The sequence below is a fragment of the Benincasa hispida genome, chromosome 9 (genome assembly GCF_009727055.1).
Source record: "Benincasa hispida cultivar B227 chromosome 9, ASM972705v1, whole genome shotgun sequence".
NCBI lineage: Eukaryota > Viridiplantae > Streptophyta > Magnoliopsida > Cucurbitales > Cucurbitaceae > Benincasa > Benincasa hispida.
Window position 1 is genome coordinate 67,324,731 of NC_052357.1, and position 12,051 is coordinate 67,336,781.

Consider the following 12,051-nt stretch of genomic DNA (forward strand, 5'->3'; position numbering starts at 1 on the left):
CTCGCCCTCGTTGCCATGTTAAAGTCGATCCGCATCCTCCCTGTCCATGCTGCAGCTATTATAATTATGAGCTTTGGCAAACCCCCCTCCCCATGGCCACGTCAAAACCGGCCTTTCTAAATGAAACTCACTCTGAGCCGAAGACCATCTCCTATATCCGTACAGCACGTGGGATTCATACGCCAAGGTCACGAGCAAAAGGATTTACATAATATATCAGTCCATTTATTGTTATTGAAATTAGGCATCTCGATCTTTGGAACATACGGTTTGATACTGTGATTAAGTCGTATGGCTTTGAACCAAAATGTTGATGAACCTTTTTGTTACAAGAAGATCATCAATGCTTAGTAGTCTTCTTAGTGTTGTATGTAAAACGATATCCTACTAATTGGGGAATGATAGTAGGGATCTGACTGACTACAGTTAACTGGCATAGCGACCCAATTCCAAATGAAAGATTTTGGAGAGGCTCGGTTTATTCTAGGTATACAGATCTTTCGGGATTGTAGAACAAGTGCTAACCACTGTCTTAGGCCTCGTACATCTGACAAGATGTTGCTCAGAGTACTCGATGCAGCACTCAAAGAGGGGCCTAACTGCCGTTCAGGCATAGAGTCACTTTTGTCTAAGGAAATGTCCTCCTAAACGCCTCCCAAGACGGTTGACGGAGCATGACGCACGGCGTCCCTCCTATATCGCCGCTCTGCCCGCGATAAAGTCTCCTCATAGTCGACTCCCTTTACCTGGGTATAACCCTTTGCCACAAGTCGAGCCTTGAAGGTCTGTACCTTCCCATCAACACCCCGTTTGCGCTTGTAGATCCATTTACAACCTATAGGGTGAACCCCATCAGTCTGATCTACAAGATCTCATACTAAGTTGAAGTACATCGACTCTATCTCAAGATCCATGGCCTTGACCCATTCATCCCGGTCAACATCCTCCATTGCCTTCTTATAAGACAACGAATCCTCAACGTCGCCATCTACTACCATAGCAAGATTTTCGTGAAACCCAAATAGCGAACGGGTGGGTTCACAACCCTCCCACTACGTCTAGGTTACCTCAACTTTTGAGGTGGAACCGACTACTGGATGAACTCCCATCAACAACTCTTGTTGATGTAGTAGACTCTTTAACAACTCTCGTTGAAGTTTCAGTAGTTTCATTTGAAAGCTCACGCAACATGACTTTACTTCGTGGACTGTGCTCCCTTATATGATCCTCCTCTAGGAAAGTAGCATTTTTTGAAACAAACACCCTATTTTTCGTCGGATCATAAAAATAACCCCCTCTTGTACCTTTAGGGTAGCCTACAAAGAGGCACAATCTCGACCGTGGTTCTAACTTCTTGGGATTAGCCTCAAGCACATGTGCAGGGCAACCCCAAATGCAGAAGTGACGTAAACTAGCTTTACACCCGTTCCACAACTCCAGAGGTGTTCTTGCAACACTCTTGGAGGGAACACAGTTGATTATATACACCGCAGTCTCCACTGCGAAAGCCAAAACGAGTCCGGTAAGGAAGCATAACTCATCATCGAGCGAACCATGTCTAACAGGGTCCTATTTCTCCTCTCCGCTACACCATTCTACTGAGGTGTACCCGACGCTGAGAGTTGAGAAACGATTCCATGTTCTATTAAATAGTCCTGGAATTCCGAGTCCAAAAACTTTCCACCTCGATCCGATCAAAGTGTTTTAATCCGTCTATCTAATACGTTTTCAACTTCAGGCTTGAACTCTTTGAAATTTTCAAAGGATTCAGACTTCCGTTGCATAAGATAAACATACCCGTACCTAGAGTAATCATCAATAAAACTGATAAAATACTCATAGCCACCTTGGGCTCGCACATTCATAGAACCACAAAGGTCATAATGTACTAACTCAAGAGGCTCCTTGGCTCTAGAACCTTTTCCAGTAAAAGGTCATTTAGTCATCTTACCCTCAAGGCAAGATTCGCACACAGGTAAATAATTTTCTTCTAACTCACTTAAAAGTCCATTTTTCACCAATCTCTCAATCCTATTGAGATTAATGTATCCTAAATGTAGATGCCAAAGATGGGCATTTTCTTTTGGAGAAATTCATCGACGTTTTGATTGAGTTGTTCTGAACATTTCAGTAATATGGAGGGAATTAATGGCTAACGGCCTTAGCACATATAAATTCGATTCCAGATTTGTTGTGCAAATAAAAACACCATCTTTATGAATAAACGCTTTATTCAAATCAAAAGAAATAGTGTATTTACATTGCAATAAATACTTTACAGAAATAAGGTTCCTTTTTAGTTAAGAAACAATATATACATCATTCAAGATAAGAAACCTATTCTGTAAAGCTAACTGAAGTCCTCCCACTGCCACAGCTGAGACGACGTGCCTGGTGCCTACTCACATCGTCATCTCACCAGCCTCCAGTAGTCGCCAAGATCTAATCCCCTGAAAAAAAGAACAAACATAGTTAGTGGCGCCTGAATCAATTATCCAGGCAAAATCATCATTCTCCACTAAACAAGTTTCAAGCACAAGTAAATCACATTAACCTTTATCGGCCTTGGCTGCTTTCTTCTCTTTCAGATATCGAGGACAGTTCCTCTTCTAATGTCTAACTTGGTTATAATGGAAACACTTTCCCTTAGCAACTTGTGGACGCCTCATCGGGGCGACAAGCGGTGGGTTAGCAGGTGTCTTCCCTTTTTCTTTACCACCCTTTTTCTTTTTTCTCTTTGCAGAGTTAGAAGTGGAAGGTGCAGACTTCGTTCCTGAGGTCGAACCTCTATGGAACGTCCTAAAGGATGAAGCAACATTTTCCTCACCCTTCCCCCTCTCTTTACTTTTCAGTAAAGATTGGTATGTCTGCAACTCGTTGGGGAGAGTTATAAGGTTATACTTCACTTTGTTAAGAATTACATTACTAACAAAGTGCATGAAGCTCTCCAGCAAAGAATGCAGGATTATGCTAACCTGGTTGCCCTAATCGATGGTAGATCCATTCAACTCCGCCACATTGAAGTGGACCATCATGTTTAGCACATGTTCATGAATAGAGGTGCCTTCTTGCATTTTGGAGTTGAAAATGTATTTAAGAGCCTCATGCATAAGTTGTTCAGACGGTTGTCCAAACATCCCCCGCAGAGACTTCATGATTTCACGCACTGAGACCATAGGCTCATGTTTCTTGGCCAAGACTTCAGAAAGACTTGCCAAGATGTAGGCTCGGGCCTTCTCATTACCCTTATCCATCGCTCGTATGCCTCCCAAACATTTCAAGTGACATTTGGAGCTGGAATAAGAGGACAAGCCTCCATGAGAGCGAACATGAGATCCTCGATTATTAGGATCGTCGTGATCATGTGTTTCCATGTTGAAAAATTATCGCCAGTTAGTTTTTTGACGCTTAACAACGATAAGGTGGTTGTTGCTATTTGAAAATGTTGCTGAAAATACGAACAAAACTTTATTAGATTTTGCTAAACCACTTTTAAACCATTCAGTTCTGCAAAACAGTTTCAAGTACCCTAAGGTATAGACTTCTATTTTGCAATGATGCCCCAATGAGTCAGGATAAATGCCACTGGTGGGGTGATCAGTTGCCCCTTCGCTGGGATGAGACATTCTCAACCATTAGGCAGAATCAACTCTTGAAACTGAACCTAACAACCACCATTTTTTTGGTCCAAAATCGTTAACCTTTAACTATTCCGCGTAAGTGTAACCGCTTGCTTTCGGTGCCAGAGTCCCGCCCTAATGCGCTTAGCATAGGGAAAAAATAGATTAAGACAAGAGACTAAGTTACCTTATCCTCTTACAGGAGATCAAATAAAGAAACAAGCAAAACTGCCATCCTTTAGGGGGGACACTCCCAAGGTGCCTCGAGGCGATGCACAGTAACTTTATTCAACATAACGAGGGAGACCGAGGGATATGCTGTTGCACTTCTCGCTCCCACTTACTATGAATATTCTCTCCATCCATCTTGATATTGACCTACCCAAACACCATCCATTGGGGGGACACGCCAAAGGTGCCACAAGGCCGAGGATAGATCTCACAGTGTGGACTATTTAGGAGAAAAGTGAAAGGTTTAAGTGAAGCATCTTATGCCCCAAGTACCTCCCACTGAATGTTCTACCTAGGGATTCATTAACCTAGACAATCCGGCTACTGATTTTAGTCTAAGTCGTCTTCTTAAACTCTACTCATAAACAACGTTTGTCTATGAAATATGAGCAAGTTCAAGTAGTCACATTTAAACACTTTAATGGACTGTCCTTAACTTGCATGCATGCATAAAATCTATCTAATTCACTTTTCCAGGTAAGTTCCCAGGTAGGGGTGTTATGTTTCCGTCAACTTAAATACCCTAGCCTAGACAGAACCCGCCTTAGACAAAGGGTCCCTTATAGATAGATTTGCTACACTTTAACCTTTTATTAGTCAATTTAATCCTATTAAACTGATTAAAAGATTAAAGCCTTAGGGTTTCTAATCATATTAGAACCGTGATCTAGGTCTATGTGATCCAAGTTTTAAACACATTTAAGACCATGAATTAAACCTAATTGAGCATGCATGTCTTTCTTATTTCTTTGGTTCTATTTCTCTTTAACTTTAAAAAGAAACAACTAAAACCATCGTGCACAACGAGCATTTTATAACATTCATAAAATAACGCTATGTGTCATGCTCACAATGTAGTGTCTGGTCATTACTATATATATTAACTTTTATATAATGCATAATAACCAAGCAAACATGCATCATTCACTCTTATACTATAATAATTATAAATATAAAGATGATGTATTGTATGCTTTTTATCATGCATAAATATAAACTCTATATTATATGATGCACGAGCATGCTCTTACATAATTAAAATCATGCTTCTCTAAATTATAACAATTACAGATAAAGAGATGATGCATGATCATTGGCATAAACCTAAGGTTGCATTTCTATACTGTGCATACCATATGACATAATAATAAATACACATTCGCATGTAATAAACAAAAGGATTAATGGACCGGATGAGCTTTATACACAAAAAAAGGGAATGAAAAACCTTATCTATTACATTTTTCATGAACAAAACGGTTCAACAGGCGAACCAGGTCTTGAACCGCCAGGAGATCTTCATCGTGTAGCAAACTCCAGCAGGTAGACGATCGTTCAACACACACTAGATGATAAGAGCATAAGAAAACGATCGCGAGACGACGACAAGGCTGCGAAGCCTGAACCGGTCCATGCGATCGGTGTTAGCGCGACGACAGGTAAACGATTTACCTTAGTTACTAAGCGATCACTTTAGTCAGTTACTAAGCGATGAAGCTTGTTGAACTTAAATGATTGTCTACGCACGTGTTTTAAACGATACACGAGTGTCTCATCGTCTAACCGAATCATAGCAAATTGGCAAACAATTTACCTTGCGATGCTAAGTAATTCGTTTAGTAAGTTACTAAGGCAATGAAGCTTGCTCGACCTAAACCGATCGTCTAGCTCGCCCACGCATTAAACGATCCAGTGGATCGCGTACCCATCGTCATACTCCGATTCGACAACACTTGATCGCATTCCTCATCGTTTAATCGATGCGTTCAACCGTGATCGCCTACTTCTTCATCTTTACAATGCGATGGACAACGATCAAGTAGAACTTCTTTTGCACGATGCGATCAACCCTAGATCGCCTCCTTCCTCGAAGAGCCGCAACGCTTGCCCAGAACTTCGACGAACGGCTCAAAACTTCAAACAAACTTTGAATACAGACTCGATAACGATCATTAATGCCAAAAAATGCAGGGGCCTTTACAAACAACCGCAAATGTAAAAGGATTTAAACAAACCGAGGCTAATCATGCCGAAAAGATCCATTAATCCGACACATCCACGACAGATTTAACAATTAAAACAGCGTAGAAATGCACCCACCATGAATGTATATTTCATTTCGTTGCAACAGATGAAATCGAAGTATTAGAACCTGTCTCTGATACCAATTGAAGGATCTCATACCGAGAGTTCCATGAGCGTGTTCAGATCACTCCAATTTCACAGTGACCAAAATACAAATGATATACATTCAACACATACAGTTATACACATAAATCTAATTATTGGCATGCTCAGAACATGATAAATAACAGAGAAAGGGTTCCATACCAGTTGAAGACTCTCTTCGAACTTCTGAACCCCAACGCAGCGGATCCCTCCAACAGATCTACCAACACCCTGCGGGAACGTCGACTGTAACAACACGATCAACGCGAATTCGAATAATGCATCGGGGACGACACCACCACTAATGAACCCCAGGTATTCTCAGAGTGAAAACCTAAAGGATGGGCTTTGGTGAATTTGGTAGAGGACGGAGAACAACGATTCGTGTAGACGATAAGTAAGTGGGAGATATAACGGTGCTATCGTATAGCAGGAATGCTTATCGCATAGAGGACCTACATGATCGTATAGGAAAAGCTGAACGATCGTTTAGAAAAAACGTATATGATCGTTTAGATAAATTGTGAGGTGGACAATCATTTAGACAGAGAATCAACTATCGTATAGGCTCTCGGGCGATCGTTTCACGAATTATTTTGAGCGGTCGAAGAAATATTGAATGCGCTATCCAAAATGAAAAAATCTTTTCATTTTTAACCCGTCAGTTACCATAACCAACGTTGCCCACTACCCACGTCCCAACGTGGAAAATTGGTTAATTATCATATAATTAATCAATTAATTAATTAATTAATATAATCATATTATATTTATATCTTATAGTTTGATATTACATATCTACTATAGTATTTTTTTCCTCTACTTGATATAAATCATATTTATATCTGATTTCCTCCAAAATAGTGTATCTCATATATTTAGCCAATTATATCATATATAATTAACTAGTCCAATTATATCATATATAATTGAACTTCTTCTTGTCAATTTGAACATTTCAAATTAACCCAAACACTGGTTCTCGACTTTATCTGAGCTACCCAGGGGACCTAATGGACCTGTGACTCGAAGCTCTAATGGTACGTGAATAGCTGACTAAACTCTTTAGCCACGAGATCCACCATCTGTTAACTGTCAGTGATTTCACTAAAGACCAATAGCTGAACTATTCTTACCACAAATATATTTCTATGTCCATTAGATATAACCAATCATGAGTACGATGACGCTTCACAGATACTCGTAAGTATAGTTGGGCCAATTTACCGTTTTACCCCTGAAGTTATATCTCACTCTTTAAGTACCACTGATTCCTCTAATGAACAATACAACATAGTCCTGTGTGAACACCTCTCGGGCTAAGAGAAGGTGTGTTCATACATATTATTTACAAACTACAGGACACGAGACTTTAGGGCATCAACTCTAACAAAACGATCATTTAGTAAAAGGTAAGCGATCGTATAATAAATAGCGGACGTGGGTGTAAGCGTTAAGCAATCGTTCAGTACTATCGTATAAGTAAGCAATCGTTCAACACTATCGTATGGGCTCTGATTTTACTAAGCGATGACACACTTAAGCGATAACACACTCTGCCAATCAAATGATTAACACACCGTGAGCTATTTAAGCGTCTCAAAGTGATTCTTCATCTTACTCATCCGTTATGAAAACAGAAGAGATGTCGCCCAATTAACAGATAATAAATATAATCACATTATATTCATAACCTATGGATTAGTATCATATATTAACCATAGTATTCTTCCTCCACTAGATAAAAATCATATTTATATCCAATTTCCTCTATAATAATGTATCTCATACATAAAGTTAATTATATCATATATAATTAACTAGTTCAGTTATATCATATATAATCGAACTCGCTTTTGTCAATTTGAACATTTCAAACTGACCCAAAACTTATTCTCAACTTGTATCCAAGCTACCAAGGGGACCTTATGGACCTATGGCTCGAAGCTCCAACGGTACATGAATAACTAACTAAACTCTTTAGCCACGATATCCACCATCCGTTAACTGCCAGCATTCCACTAAAGACCGACAGCTGAATTCTTCTTACCATAGATATATTTCTATGTCCATTGGATATAACCAATCATCAGTACGATGACCCTTAACAGATACTCGTAAGTACAGCTGGGCCAATTTACCGTTTTCCCCCTATAGTTACATCTTACTCTTTAAGTACCACTAATCCCTCTAATGAACAATACAACATAGTCCTACTATGTCTGAACACCTCTCGGGCCATGAGAAGGTGTGTGGCGCCACATCATTCAAACCCTGGGATCAGCTCTTAAGGGAGCAATCTATCTACTTACCCTTGCTTCGAGGAAGAAGTGAATTCCATCTTGTGAAGTTGAGCTCCCAGCTCCCAAATAAGACGAATCTCCAAAATGGTAGGTTTGAGTCGACGCTCTGTGTTGGGTTTTATGTCCTAAAACTCGTGGTTTTTAAACAGTAGAACTTATTCTGAAAATTAAATAAAGTTGTTATTGAATATATTGTTTTTTTTATAAATCTAACAAACCGAAGTCCCTTGACTATTACATGAGTATTTGAACTTTATGTGGAGATATACAAGTGGATCAGGTTCGAGTAAATAGTCAAAATGATCTATAGTATATGAATAAAGTTGGGTGCCTTATTCTGGGGAAATTTATACGGATGACCCAATTTTTAGGTCCAAAATGTCAAATGACCCATTTTTTAAAAATTATGTCAACTGACCCTCTATTGACATCATCGCCATACCAAATTATGTAAATTTCCCTTACTTCTTCGTTTTCTTACCTTTTTATTGAAAACCCACCAAAACTAAAAATTCTTCATTCAAATTTCCCAAGGCTAACAGCTTTGTATTGTTCATAAACTAAAAACTCTTTAGAATCCATCATTTTGGCTTGCAAACGATTCTACTGTCGCTGACAAATCGAATATGATCGGTAAATCTTTCAATCTGTGCCTAAAAATGTCTTACACTGATCGGTAATGGGGCTTTGTGGGTCGTTCTGGGTTTAGAAATACTGTGAACATATGGTTTTTTTTTTTTGTTTTTGATGTGTTCTGTGGTTGAAGACGAGTAGAAAGATTTTGTGAGTGAGATAAGTGAGAGTGAAATCGGTAGAGCGATAATAGAAAGAGCGACACCAGAAAGGGTGGGTTGTTCTGGGGTTTAGAAATACTGTGAACCTATGGGTTTTTTGTTTGTTTTTCTATTTTTCGATGTGTTATGTTGTTGAAGATGAGTAAAAAGAGAGAATGTGAGCGAGATAAGTGAGAGTTACTAGAAAGAGCAACACTGGAGAAAGCGATACCGAAGAGAGCGACACAGAGAGAGCGATACCGAAGAAAGCGACACCGGAGAGAGGGATAATGGAGAGAGAAACACCAGAGAGAGTGATACCGGAGAGAGCGATACTGGAGAGAGTGATACCAAAGAGAGCGACACCAGAGAGAGTGATACTGGCGAAATCGAATCCAGCAAGATTTAAACAGAATGTTGTTTTACAATTTTTTTTTTTTTAAGGAGTTTACTAATTGAATCTTTATTTCATGCAGGAGTGATTTAAGATGGCAACACGTTTTAGAATACCCATTAGCGATCGATTTTCCAGTCAAGTAACGAGCTTGGCCCACATTGCTAATGCAAACAAGATTGTGAGGGAGAAGCTTACGCCAAGGCAGTTAGACATGTTCAAGAGAACCGTTTTTGGACGATTTGTAGATGTTGACATGGTGTTTAACAACCCAATTATCCATTACATGTTGCTGAGAGAAGTGAACAGGACAAGATCAGACTCAATATCTTTCTCTGTTTGTGGAAAGGTTATCACTTTTTCGAAGGATGATTTTTTGTTGATGACTGGTTTGTGGTAATCCCTAACACGAGTTGATCAGAACCAACAGTCCTCGTATGAACTTGCAATCAAGTATTTTGGTAATCGAGTGATGAAGGACACCTTACATCTTCATCGACTTGAAGAAAAATACAAGGAGTTGAAGTTTGAAAATGATGAGGATGTTATGAAGATCACAGTAGTCTACTATACTGAGGTATCAAGTTGTTATTGAATATATTGGTTTTTTTAGAAATCTAATAAACCAAAGTCCCTTTACTATTACATGAGTACTTGAACTTTATGTGGAGACATAAAAGTGGATCAGGTTTGAGTAAATAGTCAAAATAATCTATAGTATATGAATGAGGTTGGGTGCCTTATTCTGGTAACACTATTGGATGCGGCCTACTTTGTAGGTTTTACAAAAAGTTGTAAAGGGCTACAAATGAAGTGATCCTAATTCGTTCATGTTGGGACATGAGAAGTGGGGGTGTTCTGTGCAAATAAGTTTTGTACAAGATTAGACCACGAAACCAGTCACTCTTACTTTATAATGTTGTTTACTGTTTAAGAGTGACTATTTCAAAATGATGACCTAGGTAACTTGACCTTAATTCTGAGCTAATTATGAACTCTTATTTGTTCGAGATTATCCTTTGATATGCAAATGGTGAGAGTAGACCAACTACCTCTACTCAATAAGCTTATCATTTTGGGGACATAGGGTGCAAAACGGAATTCACTCCTACCTGACTAGGGTAAGTACCCTAAGTGATAAAGACTTCTGTTTCACAATGATGCCCTAACAAGGCAGGACAAACGTCACTGGTGGGTTGATCAGATGCCTCTTCACTAGGATGAGACACTCTCAACCATTAGGCAGAACCAACTCTTGGAACTGTAGCTAACAGTCACCATTTGTTCAGTTCAGAATTGTTAACCCTTAACAATTCCACGTAAGTGTAACCCCTCATTTTCGACCCCAGAGTTCAGCCCTAATGTGCCCACTATAGAGAAAAAGTAGATTAGGACAAGAGATAAGTAACCTTATCCTATACAAGATATCATATAAAGAAACGTACAAAACTGTCATCCTATAGGGGACACTCCCAGGGTGCTTCGAGGCGATGCACAGAAACTTTATCCAACCTAACAAGAGAGACCGTGGGATATGCTGTTGCACGTCCCGTTCCCACTTGCTATGAAAATTCTCTCCATTCATCTTGATATNAACTTTATCCAACCTAACAAGAGAGACCGTGGGATATGCTGTTGCACGTCCCGTTCCCACTTGCTATGAAAATTCTCTCCATTCATCTTGATATTGACCTACCCAAACACCATCCTTTAGGAGGACACTCCCAAGCTACCATGAGGCCAAGGATAGTTCTCACTGTGTGGACAATAAAGAGAGAAACTCGAGAGGTTTAAATGAAGCATCAGATGCCCCAAGTACCTCCCACTTAATGTTCTACCTAGGGGTTCATTAATTTAGACAATCCGACTCTTGGTTTTAATCTAAGTCAATTTAATTTGCCCAAAAACAACTTTTGTCTTTGAAATTAAGCAAGTTCAAGTAGTCACATTAAACTATTTAATGGACTGTCCTCAAATTTGCATGCATGCATCAAATCTATCTAATTCACCTTCCCAGGTAGGAATGTTCCGTTTCCGTCACCTTAAATACCACAACCTAGACAGAACCCGCCTCAGACAAAATGTCCCTTATAGATAGATTTACTACATTGTAACCTTTTATTAGTCAATTTAATCCTATTAAACTAATTAAAAGATTAAAGCCTAAGGTTGCTAATCATATTAGAATCGTGATCTTGGGTCTATCTCAACCAAATTTTAAAACACTTTTAAAACCATGATTCAAACCTAAGTTGGCATGCATGTCTTCCTTATAGTTTTTAGTTCTAATTTCCTTATAACCTTTATAAAAGAAACAACTACAACCTAATTTCCACACAACTAGGTATTCATAACACTTATAAATTTCACCTATGTGTCATGCTTCATGCAATATCCATTCATTACTATACATAACTTTTATATACAAGTAATGAACCAAGCTCACATGCTTTCCATACACCCTTATACTATAACACTTATAATATAAAGATGATGCATGTCTATGCTTTATGCATGCATAAATATAAATCATATATTATATGATGCATGAGCATGCTCTT